The sequence below is a fragment of the Schistocerca americana genome, chromosome 1, assembly GCF_021461395.2.
Source record: "Schistocerca americana isolate TAMUIC-IGC-003095 chromosome 1, iqSchAmer2.1, whole genome shotgun sequence".
In the NCBI taxonomy this organism is placed as follows: Eukaryota; Metazoa; Arthropoda; class Insecta; order Orthoptera; family Acrididae; genus Schistocerca; species Schistocerca americana.
The window spans coordinates 1,263,061,233-1,263,079,104 of NC_060119.1; the positions used below are offsets into that span (position 1 = coordinate 1,263,061,233).

General features: G+C 42.8%; 1 non-coding gene across 1 annotated transcript; it reads left to right on the forward strand.

Moving 5' to 3' along the window:
• The first annotated feature begins 1,553 nt into the window (after positions 1-1,553).
• On the forward strand, positions 1,554-1,628 carry Trnas-cga. The gene has a single exon. It is a non-coding gene; the product is annotated as a tRNA-Ser (tRNA).
• Positions 1,629-17,872: the final 16,244 nt, after the last annotated feature.

A 17,872-nucleotide genomic window follows, 5' to 3' on the forward strand; every position in this document is an offset into this window, starting at 1 on the left:
TTCCACCAACATATATTTCACGTCATGGCCACAACGCTAGAATTAGTGAAATTAGTACCCGTACAAAGAATTACCCGCAGCCTTTCTTCCTGTTTCTTCCGCGAGTGGAACTGGGAAAGGGTGGAGAGTAGAGAAGTAGATACTGGTACCTGTCTACTCTCCACCATGGTTTGTAGGGTGGTTTCTGTTGTACAGATGTGAATGAGGTGCTGAAGTGTTACGGTTCATAAGAATGTAGTATATTTTGTCAGTACGATTGTTGGCTGACTTGGCTGTATATACTATTAAAAAAAACTTTTATCACTCTAACTTTCATCAATCTGCTAATAAAACATCAGCTACCAGCAGATGAAATATTTGTTGAAGCAAAGATACCCGACACTTTCGATGTACTTCAAGCAGGAAAATCCTTAGGATCCAGACCAAACGTGTGCTACACTTGTTTTCCTTTGCTAAAGTTGGTCAGGGAATGTGACCTCAGCTTCCGTTACAGGAAACGTATGTAGAAATCTTTGTCCGAGAGAACAGATGCTCCATGTGTCAAGTATCACTCAAAATTAAAACCACATTCTAAGCGTATTCTAGACATGGAATTTCGATTCGTGGATTTCCATGGGTCACGCGTTCACATATAAACCTGTATGACGACCAGTTGGCAATACGACGTGCCTTTAGCACCACGTGGATGTTCTTGCTTCCCGTATTCTTTCTTAATAGCGACTTACATTCTCAGTGCCTTTTGTAATCATGATTAGTGTCTGAGTTCGTGATGCTTGTACTTTTAAAACACGTGGTCACTCGTAATGTGCCTTCCGAACATGTCCACGTATATATCTATACTGTCTGTACTCGGAACCCCCATTCCTTTATGTAATATATTTATTTTTACCCGATCGCTTAGTGGTATCGTTAACACAAATCAATAATTTTCATTTTCTCCTATTGCTCCACAAACTTGTAACTACTCACGTTTTCGACAGCTAACGCTACGAATGCTGCGGACGAGAATATGTTTGTTTTCAGCGTACCAGCCGTTCGAGTGTACGAGGTGCAGAACAGACAGAGAGAGATTAAACAACGCCTCTTGCGTATAATCTCAGGTCCCACAAAAAGGTTTTTTTTCAGTTTCAGGGCATAATTCCGTCACTAAATGCATGATAAAGTTAAATATTTTCAACGAATAATTCAGTGCATAGGGCAGAGTTCAAGTCCTGTTAGGATCTAAGTTATATGCATTTAAATGATTTTTCTGGAAGAGCCAAATTAATTTCAGTAGAATTCAGGGCAGTAATATACAACAAGTATCCAGAATGAGATTTTCACTCTGCAGCGGAGTCTGCGCTGATATGACACTTCCTGGCAGATTAAAACTGTGTGCCAGACCGAGACCCGAACTCGGGACCCCCAGGCTGTGGGTAAGCCATGTCTCCGCAATATCCTTTCTTTCGGGAGTGCTAGTTCTGCAAGGTTCGCAGGAGAGCTTCTGTAAAGTTTGGAAGGTAGGAGACGAGTTACTGGCAGAAGTAAAGATCTGAGGACGGGGCGTGAGTCGTGCTTCGGTAGCTCAGTTGGTAGAGCACTTGCCCGCGAAAGGCAAAGGTCCCGAGTTCGAGTCTCGGTCTGGAACACAGTTTTAATCTGCCAGGAAGTTTCATACAACAAGTATTCCAGATACATGTTTCAGCTGATCACTGTCACTTGTCCAAATTCAAAATGTGAGTATAGAAAGTAAGGTTCAAAAATAAAAATTTCATATACACATTTCGATATATATCACCACTTCAGGTCTGCCATAGATATTCCTACAAGTAAACTGAGCAACCTTTGTCGTGACTGCAAAGTTAGTCTGTGTACAGATTGTGAGATGGACAGTCATTTTCAGGAACGTTAAGTGCAATAACGTACGTACGAGTTTCATTTGAACATTACCGTTTCTGGAGCCTATTTTATAGCAAGATAATTTTACAACTACATTTTTAACAACTAAATGACATGTAATGTTCTCACATATCTCATTGCGATCTACCAGCCAGTTGATCCAAATTATTTTGACACATGGAAGTAATTAAAACAATCCCACCACAGCCGGCTGGAGCGGCCACACAAAATTAAAAGCCGCCCGAAATGCGGAGCTAATTCGCCTCTGTGCGCTCTACGATTCCCGTCACGTGATGCCCCGCGTCAGAACCCAGTTAGTTTGACGGATGTGTGTTTGACGCTTTAATGCTAGTTAATGTGCGTTAATAATGCGGCAGCCCGCATACATCAATACTGGTATTACGGGTCCCGTCTCCCATTACACGAAAATGTTATGTAAATTGCGTTGCTACTAGTCTCTTACCCCAAACCAGGAAACGACATCTGCTGATCTGTCCCCCTGAGCTTACCAAAAATTCGTGAAAATGAATATCTGTTACACAGTCCATTGTTATCTGGTCACTGTGACGTCTCCTGGCAAGACATTTGTAAAATCGGTGTAATATATGTGAAAAAAAACACATTTATCTGTGTTATTATATTTCATTTCTGTATGAATAGTTACTGATTATGTGGATTCTGTAAAAAGGTAAATAATTATTTTTCATTCTTATGTTTGTGTAATATTATGTATGCCCATTTTGCAAATAACGACTGTGGTCGGCGAGTGTGGAAACCGAGGCAGACAATGATAACTAAAAATATAACAAAGATATACACTAGCACAGTAAATTGCTTATAAACAGTGGAGGTTTAGACATTACTCTCCCTGTCCTCTTGTAGCCGTGAATGTTGTAAGAGCCTGTGACGCTCTCTCGAACGCTTAGTTATCTTTCTTTTGTTCTTTTATCGAGAAAGACGCCATTCGATACTGATGTATAAAAAAAGGTGTGTACTTTGAATTTTATGTTGCTTTTGAATATACAAATTGTCAAAAATGCTTTAATAATTTGTAGTTAGCTTGTCCAATATTTCATTCCACATATTTAGCCGTTTTCAGCGAATTTAGAATTTTCCGTGAAGCAGTGCTGTGTCACGATCGCGGCAACCGCTAATGCGGCAAATTCAAACTATAAATGAATGAAAGCAGTTTTCCTGCAACTAAGTTGGCAGGTAATGGTACATAAAAATTATTTCTTTCAGCTGCCTGGAGATTTCAGAGGAGAATTGTACATTTTATTACGTTATTTTCAGATGGACATGGGCAACTGGTAGTACAATATCAGTGACGTAAATAGTTTACGTAAATCAGAGTGTTGATACTTTACTTGTGTGATATCAAAGACTGCTGTGTTGAAATCTGGTCTGGCTAAGAATATTAAAGTCAATTTTTATTTTTAGTTTGCTACTCTCGTGTTAGCAGTTGCAATTAATAGTGTTCAAATATTAAAAAATCCACTGCAGCTTTTATGTTTGGCAAACACTGAATATTGCAACTTCTGTGCGTGTAATAAGAGTAATTTTCAGTGCATTTCAGAGAAAAAAGTAGAGAAAGACATGTTTAACTTCGTAATCAGTTACAGTAATGATACAGTGTTCCAGTTCTAACAAGCCAGATCAGAATTATTGGAACATAGTCTTGCAAATTAAAGATTATTCATTCACAGCAGGAAATCTTTTAGTGTTGTGCGTATCCCCACATAATAGATCAGAGGGCACAAAGTTAAAATTTTCAACTACTAAAACTAGTAGCGAGAACCGCATTTTATCTTTTGTGTTCGCAACAATAATCAACATACAGTTTACTTAAAGTGCTATGCAACACGAACTGTATATAAAATCCAACTTCATAGGGATACGCAACATCACCAAGAGATGGAAATAATTGCTGACATCAGTCTATTGCAAACTTGTGTTAAGGGTTTAAGCTCGCATATTATGACATATTTGGAAAACGAAAATTCTCGTCAAGAGCAGTTAATATGAAGTCCATAAACGGAGATCTTGTGGAACTCAGCTCGGTTTGTTCGTCCCTGAGATCCAGAAGGATGTAGACAAAATTATGCAAGTTAATACTGATACTTCACAACAAGGATTGGGATAATTTTAGGGAAAAACAAATGGAAAGTGGACGCATGTATTTCGTCATTTGTTGTTTCATGGAATACATTTTAATGCTTAACAACAATATTATGATTATAATTTAAAAACCTTATTAAAAGAATAACAACACTCACAATGATTTAAAGAACTGAAACAGGTTCAATTCATTAAAAACAAACTTTAACAATTTATACCATTAAGAACAGGGCATGAAACCAGGAGTATACAGACCCCAATTACAAGTAAAGAGTCACACCAACTAGTTGTGGCTGCAGGTGGGCTAAAAAAATGAGTGTTATCAGTATATTAATTAGAAATGACTGCCACTGAATATACTAACAACTGTCAAGTATGGATGAAATGTTAAAAAAGTAGATAACGCATATCCAAAATACAGAAAAGATAACAAGTCACGCCACTGACTGTGGCTATTAGAAAGCACTTAACAATGTATAAGCGTCAATAAAATCCCTCAAGTAATAAAATACACAATCCCCAAAATATAAACAAAGGTGGGAAGTCATGCAATTTAAATGTGACTCCCAGCTGATACACACCAGCAGAAACATTGGTTGTTGTTGTTGTTGTGGTCTTCAGTCCTGAGACTGGTTTGATGCAGCTCTCCATGCTACTCTATCCTGTGCAAGCCTCTTCATCTCCCAGTACCTGCTGCAGCCTACATCCTTCTGAATCTGCTTAGTGCATTCATCTCTTGGTCTCCCCCTACGATTTTTACCCTCCATGCAGCCCTCCAGTACTAATTTGGTGATCCCTTGATGCCTCAGAACATGTCCTACCAACCGACCCCTTCTTCTAGTCAAGTTGCGCCACAAACTCCTCTTGTCCCCATTTCTATTCAATAGTTATGTGATCTACCCATCTAATCTTCAGCATTCTTCTGTAGCACCACATTTCGAAAGCTTCTATTCTCTTCTTGTCTAAACTATTTATCGTCCATGTTTCACTTTCATACATGGCTACACTCCATACAAATACTTTCAGAAACGACTTCCTGACACATAAATCTATACTCGATGTTAACAAATTTCTCTTCTTCAGAAATGCTTTCCTTGCCATTGCCAGTCTACATTTTATATCCTCTCTACTTCGACCATCAGTTATTTTTCTCCCCAAATAGCAAAACTCCTTTACTACTTTAAGTGTCTCATTTCCTAATCTAATTCCCTCAGCATCACCCGACTTAATTCGACTACATTCCATTATCCTCGTTTTGCTTTTGTTGATGTTCATCCTCCTTTCAAGACACTGTCCATTCCGTTCAACTGCTCTTCCAAGTCCTTTTTTGTCTCTGACAGAATTACAATGTCATCGGCTAATCTCAAGGTTTTTATTTCTTCTCCATGGATTTTAATACCTACTCCGAACTTTTCTTTCGTTCCCTTTACTGCTTGCTCAATATACAGATTGAATAACATCGGGGAGAGGCTACAACCCTGTCTCACTCCCTTCCCAACCACTGCTTCCCTTTCATGTCCCTCGACTCTTATAACTGCCATCTGGTTTCTGTACAAATTGTAAATAGCCTTTCGCTCCCTGTATTTTACCCCTGCCACCTTCAGAATTTGAAAGAGAGTATTCCAGTCAACATTGTCAAAAGCTTTCTTGGTTATGACCCTTAAATAAATATACAGTTGCCCAAAATACAAGATAAGCTGGGAATACAGCAGGCGGCTGGCACAGCCAACAGGTAACAAGCAGACAAGTTTCATAATGACTGGAGTTAGATAATGAAGGTGGATAAAAGGAAAGGCTTTAAAATTTAACTCCCTCCAGAAGTAGCAAGGCTTAAAACGAATAGTTAAAAAGCCGTTATAGAGAGGAGCAACTTTGGTCTAGCACAACATGCTTTAAACCCTGTGAGCTTATTGAATTCACCTAATAGGATAGATTAATAATTCCCGATTAATTGGCGTCACTCTTCCCTGGCACGTATCAAACGATCAAGTTTACGTAACTTGAGCCAACACGATGCGGCTGGTAGATACACCAGACAGCGGGGCAACCCAGACACCATGGGAGCCAGCAAGGCTTGCCTCCGGACAATTTAACCAGTCGCGGCTTCTCAAGGCCGGGTACCTGGCAGCCGGAGTCCCCCAACAGCAACAACTTGCCAGCCACGTGCCCTGCAGCTAACTGTCACTATCTGGGTGCGCCAAGCCAACAGCACACAACTCGAACGAAGACCCTACCACCCGACATATGATCAGATCGACATAGGCAACCCAAGTGGTTAGTGGCGCCAGCGGAGTGCAATGCCGCCGAAATTAAAGCTGCCACGACGCAGATACCACGCTCTTTGACTGCCGGTAGGTACTCGAAACACTTATTCACTTCGGAGCAGTGAACAAACCACGAAATATAGTACCAGCTAATATGCTAAACTCAGGAGTTTCTCTACTCGTCATGGACGAGTTCAATTTTTTATATATTCGTCACATGGTCAGTGGGAGAAACCTGAAATGTGTGGTAAATGAAAAGTACTTCAGAAGCCAAGATCGCTAAAAAAAAAGAATTTTATTGGATGCCCGGTTTCGTCAGAGCTATGCTGTCATCATCAGATCTGTAAGAGGATGAACTGAGATTGTTAGCAAAAATATTTTCCAGTTCTGATGTTATAACTCTATAAACAATCTTGTAACACAACCTGTGGAATTATAAGATACCTTATACATTAAAATATTACAGCATAGTATCCTCCAGATACTCTGAATATATATACTTCCCACTATCATGATGATCACTACAAATCGGCATCTCAGATGTAAAATTACTATGGACAAATAGAACTGTTCAGGTATAGATATAACCGTATCGAGTCGGCTACAAGTGTTTATGTTCACCACCTGCTGGCGACTGACAGAAGTGGTGTAAACACGTACGTCCACCAGGTGGCACTGTGGCGGTTAGCTGGTTTATAACCTTGTATGGAGCATAAAACATAGATACATAATTCAGGATGATTGATTCTTGAAGTTTTACCGGCGTACTGAATGTTCTATGAGATTTCGGGATTGCAACCGGATCACGTTGGCTTCTTACCACGATATTTCGGCTGGCTATCGTCCAGCCATCTTCAGGTGAGTGTCCGTCACTGGAGACTGCAGATTCCCGGAGTCAACTTCATAGCAAGGAATTGGGGCGAAAACGCATGCGCTTTGGCCTCCGTCACAGGAGCGTCCTCTTTCGAAATCCGCGCCCTCTAGAGCTACTGTTCTATCTGTGGAGTTTAAAAAACAGAGATGGGGCCCCTCCACGCCCGCACCAACGTGGTGACCAAACCAAAAGTTCTGCTGTCACCTCCGTAAACATGTTAGTTATCTAGTAAGTGGATCACAGGATGCTGGGCTGTGATGTTGTCCGTGCTCTGGGTAAGGCTACGCATTAACACGGTCCATCAGGTGGTAGATAGTGGACGAAACGCGAGTGAGGGTAGCGATTTGAAGAGCAGAGGGAAAAAAGTGCCATGGCTCGTGCCGTGGGAAAAAAACCTCTGCGACAGTGGGATGGGTAGTAAGAGCAGTAGTGGCTTACTAGCTGCGATGGCTCATGCAAGGTTGGATTTGTTAGTATAGGTATCATGCATCATTACCATGACAAGCGATGGCGATGTGTCCCAGTTGTTGCTGCTGCTGCATTCCTGGAACAATCAAGATCGTTATACAGTAGTGGGAGATCGGCCATAGATCATCTCACTGTGTGGGGGATGTGTGGAGCTTGTTGGCATGCAGTGTATGGTACTGCTTCCCTGTGTGGTGCCAGTTATTCGGCAGTGTATTTCAGCTGGATATCCAGTAATGGCGTCTGATTAACAGGGGCTCGCCTGTGTCGTTATGTTTGCGTATGCTTGGCCATACATGTTATGTCCTTACAAGCATGTCTTTTGGTCTTTTATGTTTGCATCTATGGTTGTGGTCATAGTTCCCCAGATTCAGAATAAACGGGTTCTGCGAATGTCTGGAGTTTCTGTATAGTCTTGTGGTGAGTTTGTGGATTGCCTCCGTGAGAGTCTCATGTCGGTATTCCCGGCGAAGGTCCGCGATGCGTGTGTATCGTGGAGCATTGCTTATGATTTTGAGTACTTTGTTTTGTATGAGCTGCAGACGGCGCAGGCGTGTAGGCGCAGCGTATCCCCAGACAGGAGCTGCGTACGTCATCAGGGGTCGGATAAGTGTCATGTACATGGACCTCGACACTCTTCTGTTCAGTGTGCTACGCCTGTTGAGAATGGGATAGAGCTGTTTGAGCCTCGCGCTAGCTCGGTTGGTCATGTGTTGTATGTGGTCCCCCCAGAGTAATTTCCGGTCCAGCCAGACACCGTGGTATTTGACTTTCTCGCGGAAACGTATTGGACGTGCATGTAGAGTTATTGGTCTGCAGTAGCGGTGTTTGCACAGTTGCTTCGGTCTTCTAGTGAACAGAACGGCTTCGCACTTGTCGACGTTTACTCTAACACGCCATTTCTCCAACCAAGGCTCGGCCACTCTGAGTGCAGTCTGTAGGCGTGACGTAATGTTTGACGGTTTCCAATCTTGCGCAAGGATGGCTATATCATCCGCGTAGATTGCCATCATTGTGTTGTGTGTGGTTGGGAGATCGTTTATGTAGAGGTTAAACAGTAGGGGCCCTAGGATGCTTCCCTGGGGTACTCCCGCGTGTATACCGTGTCATGTTGATTGTTTTCCCTGCGCATCAGTGTTGAAACTCCTGTCTGTGAGGTATGAGTGTATTAGACGCAGCAGCCCGTCGGGGAATCCCGCGTCGCTGAGTTTGCGGATGAGGCCGTTGTGCCATAGACGGTCGAAAGCCTTTTCGATGTCCAGGAACACCGCCCCTGTAGCTTTGTTTATGTTGAAGCCATATGTTATATGTTCAATGGCCCGTAAAAGTTGTTGTGTTGTGGAGTGGTGATTCCTGAAGCCGAATTGCTCCGGTCTCAGGATGTCATTTGTTATTCAGTGCCTAGTGATGCGTTTGAGAATCACCTACTCAACAATCTTACTGAGCGAGCTCAAAAGGCTGATGGGTCGGTAATTTTGTGGGAGGCTGTGGTCTTTCCACGGCTTCCTGAACATCAGGACCTTGGCCGTCTTCCAAAAGGCGGGGAAGTGTTGGTGTTTTAGTATGGCATTCGTTATGTGTGTTAGGTACTCAGTTGCTTTATCCGTGAGCTCCTGGAGGACACGGTTTTGAATGCCATCATGACCAGGGCCTTTCCTAGCAGCGGAATGCATTATAGCCCACGAGACTTCGGCTGTGCTAGCATGTCGAATGTCGTCGCGCGATAGTTGGGCAAGAATGCGTGTAACCTCTTGGTCAGTAGCAAGTGTGAACACTGGATGTGATGGTACCAGGTTCGGTGTGAATGACGCTGCGAGTGTGCGGGCCATTAGTTCTGCTTTCTCTTCCGCTGAGTATGCAGGTCCGTCAGGCCCTTGAAGCGTTGGGGTGTATATTTTCTCCCTGGTGAAGTGTCGGGCTAGTTGCCACACGCCAGGTCGTGTGGTGTCCAGCCCTTCGAGTTTTTGGTTCCACTTGTAACGCCGGAAATGCATATCCTCCTATTTCCATCTATTGCACTGCAAATTTTTTCCTTATTTTGTTACCTGAAGATATAACATTTCTGTGTCTTTGTATATTGTAATTGTTTTACTATTTGTATATATTTATGCAATTATGTCGATGTATAATTGGTTTGTTTTGTGAATATTATTTATATTTTTACGCTGGGTCTGGCCTAGGGAAAACTATGCTATCGAACGATTACATCGACAGGTCGTGTGGAGAACCAAAGTGTGTAGGATCTTTGGGAGTGTTATCTCTGCCGCGTGGAGCGCGGGCAAAGCAGCGAGAGTCTGGCTGGGGTAGTGCAGGGGAGCAGGTGTGTTGTGTGACGCTCCCGCGAGTTGCCGCGCTTTCGGGGTTGGGCAGCATGTAATTGCGCTCGACTTGCTATGATAGTTTCTGACACGGTGTCGCGGACGGGAAGCATTAGCTGGCCCACATCAAGAGCCCGTTTCGCCTGGTGACCGTGTCGAGAAGAAGGCGCGCCAACATCCAGTTTCTGCAACAGCGACGGCCGACAATGAGTGACTGTCGCCACCTCCTAGATCGACGGCTTCAAACCTTCAATCAGCCAACAAGTAAGACTGGAAGCACGTAAAGTTTTAGAACTGTATGGCAGACCTCAGCTTTTAAAACTGTTCAAATCACAAAATTACAGCAACGTAGCATGAACCTTTGTTGCTCATTGTCCCAATTGCATTACCAAGCAGGGTCCCTTCCTTTTCCGGAATGAACCCAAATGTTGTTGAAATTCAAACGCCAGCATTAAAGCAATATTATTCTATTTGACTGCTTTAATTTCAAAGTTCAGTTAAAGTATTCATAGCTGGCTACAATATTTAGATTACACAAGCACAAATTATGAGTGCGAGTTTTGTTACCATATTTTAGCTTACCTGTGACTACAGCTCAGCTTGGTACGTACTAAATTTTACTATTGTTAATTGTCCAGAATCATTTAATTCAAGTTCAAAGTTAAATCTCTTATTTCTAAATTGCGTAGATTCAAGTAGCTTTTGAAATGATTGTTGAGGTAGTCCACGACTAACCGTATTTTACTGAATTTCTATGTGCTTCAGAAAGAAAGCTCACTATTAACTTCAGTCACTAAATTAACTTTCGATTTTCCGGTTTTATTAATTTTTTTTGCTAAATTAAGTCAGAGTGTAGCGAAATTTATTACTTCTGACAAACTTTCAGTTTTCACACTACACGTGTCAACCTTCAGTTGCCACGCTTCTAGTGCTAATTATATGTGTAATAACCTTTCTTTTTCAGTTACTATAGTAGTTGTCCTTAGGACTGGCGACTGTAATTTCCCCCAAATCTCAAATATCTAATTACCGCTAGTTAATTGTTAACGTAGCGGTCGCACATTTACTTTCTTTATTAACTTTACCCCTTTTCAAAATTAATTTCCACCAGTTTCATTTGTATTTTTCCTTTCATTTAGATGTAACCCTTCCCTTCCTCTTTACCGACAAATTAACTTCGGTGACGATTGCTTTTCCCAAATTTCCATTAGGTACACGCGGTTTAATTTTTCACTGTCATTAAGGTCGATAAGAGAGGGTGAGGTTACACACTTTTGTGTTCTATGTGTTTGTATTTTATCGTGTATGATGCCCTGTAGCCTATTAATGTGCCGTTTGAAGTACGGACGCCTGGTGCGCTGCCATTGCCTCCTGAGGCGATTCCTCATTGAGATTAGGCCCAGGATTTCCTGGTGCAGGGCCGCACTGCGTTGTTGTGAGGTGCGATCAGGTATGGTGCCTGCCATTGCGTCCTGGGCGGCGTTAGTGAGGGTTTCTACTGCCTCGTCAATTTGTGCTGTTTCACTAATTTCGTGTATGGGTGGGATGTGGCTATCGAGCGTTTGCTTGAACAATGTCCAATTCGCACGCCCGTAGTCCAACATCTTGCGTTGTTTTATGTGCTGCGGTGTTTCCTCAATGTATAGTATTACAGGTTGGTGGTTTGAGGGCAGATCGTTTTCAACGGCAACGTTGAGTGTCGCTGTAATGCCCTTGATGAGGGCCATGTCTATCACGTCTGGCCTGTGTCCCCTCTGATAGGGAATGTGCGTCGGTTCAGTCGGCGCTAGTATAATGTAGTTTCTGCCTAGTGAATGTTCGTACAGTTTTTTGCCGTTGGGATTTCGTATGCGTGAATTCCATTCTGGGTGTTTTGCGTTCAGATCTCCAGCGACTATTACTCACGGTGAAATGTTGAGTAATGTGCTGATATCGCGTGTTGAAATGCCTGTAGGGCTGTTGTATACCGATATCAGTGTGGTGTAGCCTCGATTTTTTCCAGTTCAGGGAGCTCTATGTTTGTGTGCTCAATGTCTTTGTGTATGACGATTGCAGTTCCACCTGCCACGGCGTCGCCCCATCGGTCGGTACGATAGACACAGTAGCCAGGAAAGTTTAATTGTTTGTGCGGTTTAAGCTTAGTCTCGCTCAGTAGCGCGACAAGGATTCCCTTGCGCTCCATGAACGCGGCAAATTCTGCCCTTTTGTTGTGGATCGAATCTGCATTCCAGAACAGGATCTGTGATAGTGTGTGCGGGTCTGCGTTATGGGCCGGGTGTGGTATATTATTCATGTAAGAGTGTGAAAGAGTGTTGTGATGGCAGTGTGTATGACAGCCCAGTATTACCCGGGTTCGGCGCTCATGAGCTGGGTGATGAGTGTAGTGACGGCCGTCAGCACCTTGGTAAGGATTTGAACGGTCGTGTGTCGAGGGAATAGTGTTTCCAGTATTCCCCCAGGTGATGTGTTGGTGTTGGGTGTGGCAGCCTGAGGAGTTAGCGGCCGCTTGTGCGGGTATTGGTGAGTTGTTAGGAGCGGCATTTGTGCTTTGTGACAGAGGTTGTGGCGCCTGTGTTACTTCTGTGGGGAGGGGGATGGTAGTGTGAGTTACAGTCTCGGTGTCTTGTTGACTGTTTTCCTGTGTGTTGCTGATCTGTTGTTGCTGCGTGGCCTGTTGTGGTGATTTCGTGTTCCGCGCCCTGTGTTTACGTGTACGTCTATTCCTCCTCTGGGCTTGGGGTTCGGGGGGTTCTTGTGTGGATGTGTTTTCCTGTATATGGTGCGTTTCTTCGCAGCACGTGTGGAGTGAAGGCGCATGCGTAAAGGAGAAAACTACATGTCCGCCCCCTATCGGAATGCGCGCCCACGTCACTAAAAACACACGTCAGATGTCGCCTGTCACCAGACGTGTCATTATGAATAAACTGTCATCCCTCAGAGGTAATTAGAGAGATCACCCGGTCCCAGGCCTTGTCCAGTTGAAAACCGCCATCACGATTTATAAGATTTTGCGCTAGGCGTTTCTCCACAGATTCTTTAATTACTGAACCCCAAAAATTTTTCGCTGGGGCCAAGATTTTCGTGGCAGAAAAATCCATAGCGTATCCTGTGGTAATACAGTGCTCAGCTACGGCCGACTTACTGGGCTGCGAAAGGCGAGTGTGGCGTTCGTATTCAACGCACCTTTCACGTACTGTGCGTGTCGTCTGACCGATGTAAGCTTCGCCACAGTGACAAGGAATTTTATACTGAACAGAGAAGGGCACTAATCTTCGCCGGTGGCCGGAAGATTACTTTAACCTGACGTTTTCTTAGGATCCTGTCTATTTTAGATGAAAGATTGCCGGCGTATGGAAGGAATGCCCTGGACTTGAGTAGCTCCTTATCTTCTTGATGTTGTGGGTGGTCGCGTTTCTTCCTTCTTAGCGCTGTTCTAATCTGATATGGAGAGTAACCATTACCTCTTAACACCAAGTCTAAATGTTCCAGCTCCTTTGTAAGGCGGTCTCCATCATAAACAACATGAGGACGGTGCACCAACGTTCTAAGGACGCCGGTAGTTTGTGCAGGATGATGACAACTCGAAGCTTGTAGGTAAAGGTCCGTATGTGTTGGCTTACGGTAGACAGAATGCCCTAATGACCCATCCACTGTCTTAGTAACCAAGACATGCTACAAAGTTGACTCCGGGAACTTGCTGCCTCCAGTGATGGACACTCCCCTGAAGATGGCTGGACGATTGCCAGCCGAAATATCGTGGCAAGAAGTCAACGTGATCCGGCTGAAATCCCGAAATCTTATAGAACACTTCCGTATTATTGTTAATACGTTATTAAGGGCCGTTTTGTTTACGTTAACATATAGTCGAAATGAGAGAAATATAGAAATTTTATGTAAAATTAACCTACATAACTTCGACAAATTTTGCAGGATAAAAAATATTTCTGACATTATAATTGAGCGAAAAGGCTCCCAGTATGTTATATATACAGAAGAACTTAAAAGAGATATCAGTATCATGGTATAATCTGTGTCACGTATGTAATTTACATCTGAATGCCCACAGTTATGTTCCGATGTTTTCATCATAATATGTAGCTAATATATTTGTTTTCGTATTAAAAAAAAAGAAACAGTGCCATACACACAATATCCTATGAAGATTAACTTCCAAAAACAGTAAAAAACTTATATAATATGATTTTAACGAAAGTAATAAGATGTTCGTCTACATCGCATACGTCTGCCGACATCTAGTTTAATCAGTGCAGACGCAGCTTGAACAACAGTCGCCAGGATCTGTCTCATAAAAACACTAAAATGATGTTGGCTCGTACTTAGAAATTATATAGAAAATTATATATATTTAAATAGTACATCAAAATATAAAACAAATTTTAGGAACAATGTCATGCTTAAAAAAAGAGTACCCTGTTTTTTATTACAGAATATTTCAGATACTGTTTAATGCATTTCATATATCCAAATCAATACTCCAAAACTACAACATTATATTTTCTCAAAAAATTATAGGGTCAATAGAAGTGTTACATGTAGTTCAACGATATAATTTAAGTAACGATAAACATACCACTACTCTCTTCATTTACTTCTTATATACAAGATACAGTACGTTCACGAAGTCTCCTCGCAGCTGTGATCTCTGCGTGTCTCGCCTTGCGGGACGCACAAAGAGCACATTTATGTCGCTGTATAAGCTAGGGCCCAGGATTCACTGCTCATGGCTACAGTTATGTTGGGAAATGGTATTCAGCACTATTATAATTAATATAATTAAATTAATTACTTATATTAACTATAATTAAGCACGTTGTGCTCACCAATATTACAGTAGGTGCTGGAAATGATATTTTTTTTTTTTTTTTGAAGGCATAGCTCAACACGTTTATATTTATTTGCGAACAACTTTATCAATATTTCACGTGTAATCGGATGCAGATAATCAATTATCGCTGTCTTCAGTTCACCTGTTGTCTTTGGGTTATTTTGATACACAAATGTTTTAACCGCGTAGACCAGAGACCAATCGTAATTTTATCTAAAAGTAGTAGGGACTGCCGTGCCGCATGAGCACTAAAATGAATGACTGATCTCGTTTTCATTCACTACGGCAATAAATGGATTAAGTATGTGGGAACAACAGAATCGGAAGTGCCAGTGAGATCGAAGGTGATCGGCCCTATAAATTGCGCTCGCTTTATGGCAGTGTTAAGGCAACCCACACTCTGTTTTTCTTTTCGTGCAATGGAGTTTCTCATAAAGCATGTGAATTTTATGAACATCAAATCTGTGAATTATGAGAATTAATTTAGCTAGATAGGTGAAACTTAGCCTTATCAGGTGTACAAGTTTTGATCTAAAACACCAACTCCATGTCGGATCGCTGAAACCATTCACAACACACTATCCGTTTCGCATGGTCTATACAATGTATCTGATGCACAGCTATAGTTTCATTCGGATACATCCCCAGTTCTTTGGTTACGGTCTTATGTGCTGCCGTACAAGAAACTTTAGCCACTTGCCATTTTGTTGGACACCGTAACTTGATATCCGAAATGTCGTGAAGCTTCCGTACTGTTAAAATTGTGTGCCTACCAGTTCGTGGTGCATCAGGAACTGAATTCGTTGTTTGGAAATTGTGAATTAAATCACATACAGTGTCATGATCTGGACACCTCGAAACAAGGAAACCCAATCTAAATTACCGCCTCTCAAGGTCCGTAAAGTTTCCTCCTGCACGGAAAACCTCTTCCACTAAAAACGCTCCCCTCGAAGTAGTAATCACTCGCACAACACTCATGTTACACAAGAACTAAACAATAAATAACTAACAGCTGCAACGCACACACAATATTGCTACGCCTGCCCTACCACTGCAGGTCCACGGAACATGTCGAGACGGGGACTTGAATGTGCTGACAACCTTCTGCACACAGCAGGGCAAGACACGTTAGCCTGGCCATTGCGGAGAGACTTCGCGGACGCACGGTGAAAGTCGCGAGCTCTTTCTTCTTATCTTGTGTTTTCCACTGAAAATCTCGTGCTTGTACTCTTGTTAACTTTACTATTACAGAGATCGCCTAAACTTTATTTTTTATTTTTTAGTCCTGTGCGCAACAAATAACTTACTTGGTCTTTCTGCTGCCACTGCTTGATCTGCTGCATTCCGTCATTTAACAAAAACATTAAAAAACCTGTTACTCATGCTGAGTGCAATGCATGTTCTGTATGGCGGCTCCTGCTGTTGCTGCGGCTGCTTCTGCTTACTACAACTACATATTATTCAAGAGAAAGGATTCGGTCAAATCTAAACTCGATAAATGATAACCCAAACAAGTAATTCCTTTTTTCAAAAACTATATTCTGAAAGCGATTCTTTCTCATTCAATTAACAAAACGCTAGATGCTCTTTGAACAATCGCTTCGTATGTAAATATGCCTCCAGTGGCATTAAAGCAATATTACAACTTAATCAAACTCTTGAGACAGACTGAAATACTTCTCAATCAAAGACATAGTGAAACAATTCCCTGACAACTACAAAAGAAATCAATGATAAAAGTCAATACTTAATCTGTGGTGTCACTGCCAGACACCACACTTGCTAGGTGGTAGCCTTTAAATCGGCCGCGGTCCGGTAGCATACGTCGGACCCGCGTGCCGCCACTGTCAGTCATTGCAGACCGAGCGCCGCCACACGGCAGGTCTAGTCTAGAGAGACTCCCTAGCACTCGCCGCAGTTGTACAGCCGACTTTGCTAGTGATGGTTCACTGACAAAATACGGTCTAATTTGCCGAGACGATAGTTAGCATAGCCTTCAGCTACGTCATTTGCTACGACCTAGCAAGGCGCCATTATCATTTGCTGTTAATCTTGTGATGCATGTAGCGTCAGACCGACGTTCACCAATTATGGATTAAAGTTAAGTATTCCAGCAGCTACGTACTTTTCTTGATAGTATAATTACTTTACCTGTTCCAGACCTCACGCCAGCCTGCGTGAGCTTAAACGCGTGCCTTTCGGCTTACTCCAAACCCCGTGAATTGGCTCCTGCCAATTCACAACATAATCTATTCGCCTAACAATGGTTTCCCTTAAGAACTCAACTCCTATCATTATCAAAATTACCGTCTGTTGCTACGCACTTACACAAACCCTTTTCTTTAAATTAATAAGCGCGCTGTAAATTATAAAAAATATCAACTAAATACCAAATCCTGTGTCGCTGCTGTCGGACACGGCAGTACGGCAGCTCGGCGACGACCCCTCGCCCAACACACGTGCGCACCACAGCAGGCGGGCTGGCGGGCAGGCGGGCTCCTACACTGGCCTCCAAACTGCCGCTAATTAATCCGTGCGCTGCGAAGCGCGACAACAATATCTTAGATTCCAGAGCGTGTGTATGCGCGCTGTAGCCCACCTTTAAATACTAAGAGAGTATTGCCAACTCTCAACGGTAGATCATCATCTCCAGCGGTGAAATTGCCTGATGCTGTAGAAAGTACGGGAGTATACCAACGGATTGTTATAGGACCGGTACCATTCATGATATTGTACACTGATGGCCAGATGTTTGTTGGAGCGTTGGTCCAGCTTTGGAACGCACTTCGATGGACAACCTCGGCACGTCCTTGATAGGTTTCCGCAGGTGTCAGTCACCATGTGCCAACTCACAGGTCGCCCAGGTCACGTAAATCATGGGCCACGCGGAGCTGACGTCCAATAGAATCCCAGACGACTTTAGTGGATTCACACCACGCGCAGAGGTGGTCATTGACATCAACTTGAGTTCGCTATCATGCTCTTAAAACCACTGTAGCACGATTATGGTCTTGCAAAACGGGCAGTTATACTGGTGGCAGATACCATCGCCGCCCGGAAAGCCATCAAGCATGAGTGAAAAACAGGCGTTCCGCAGTAGCGTTTACAC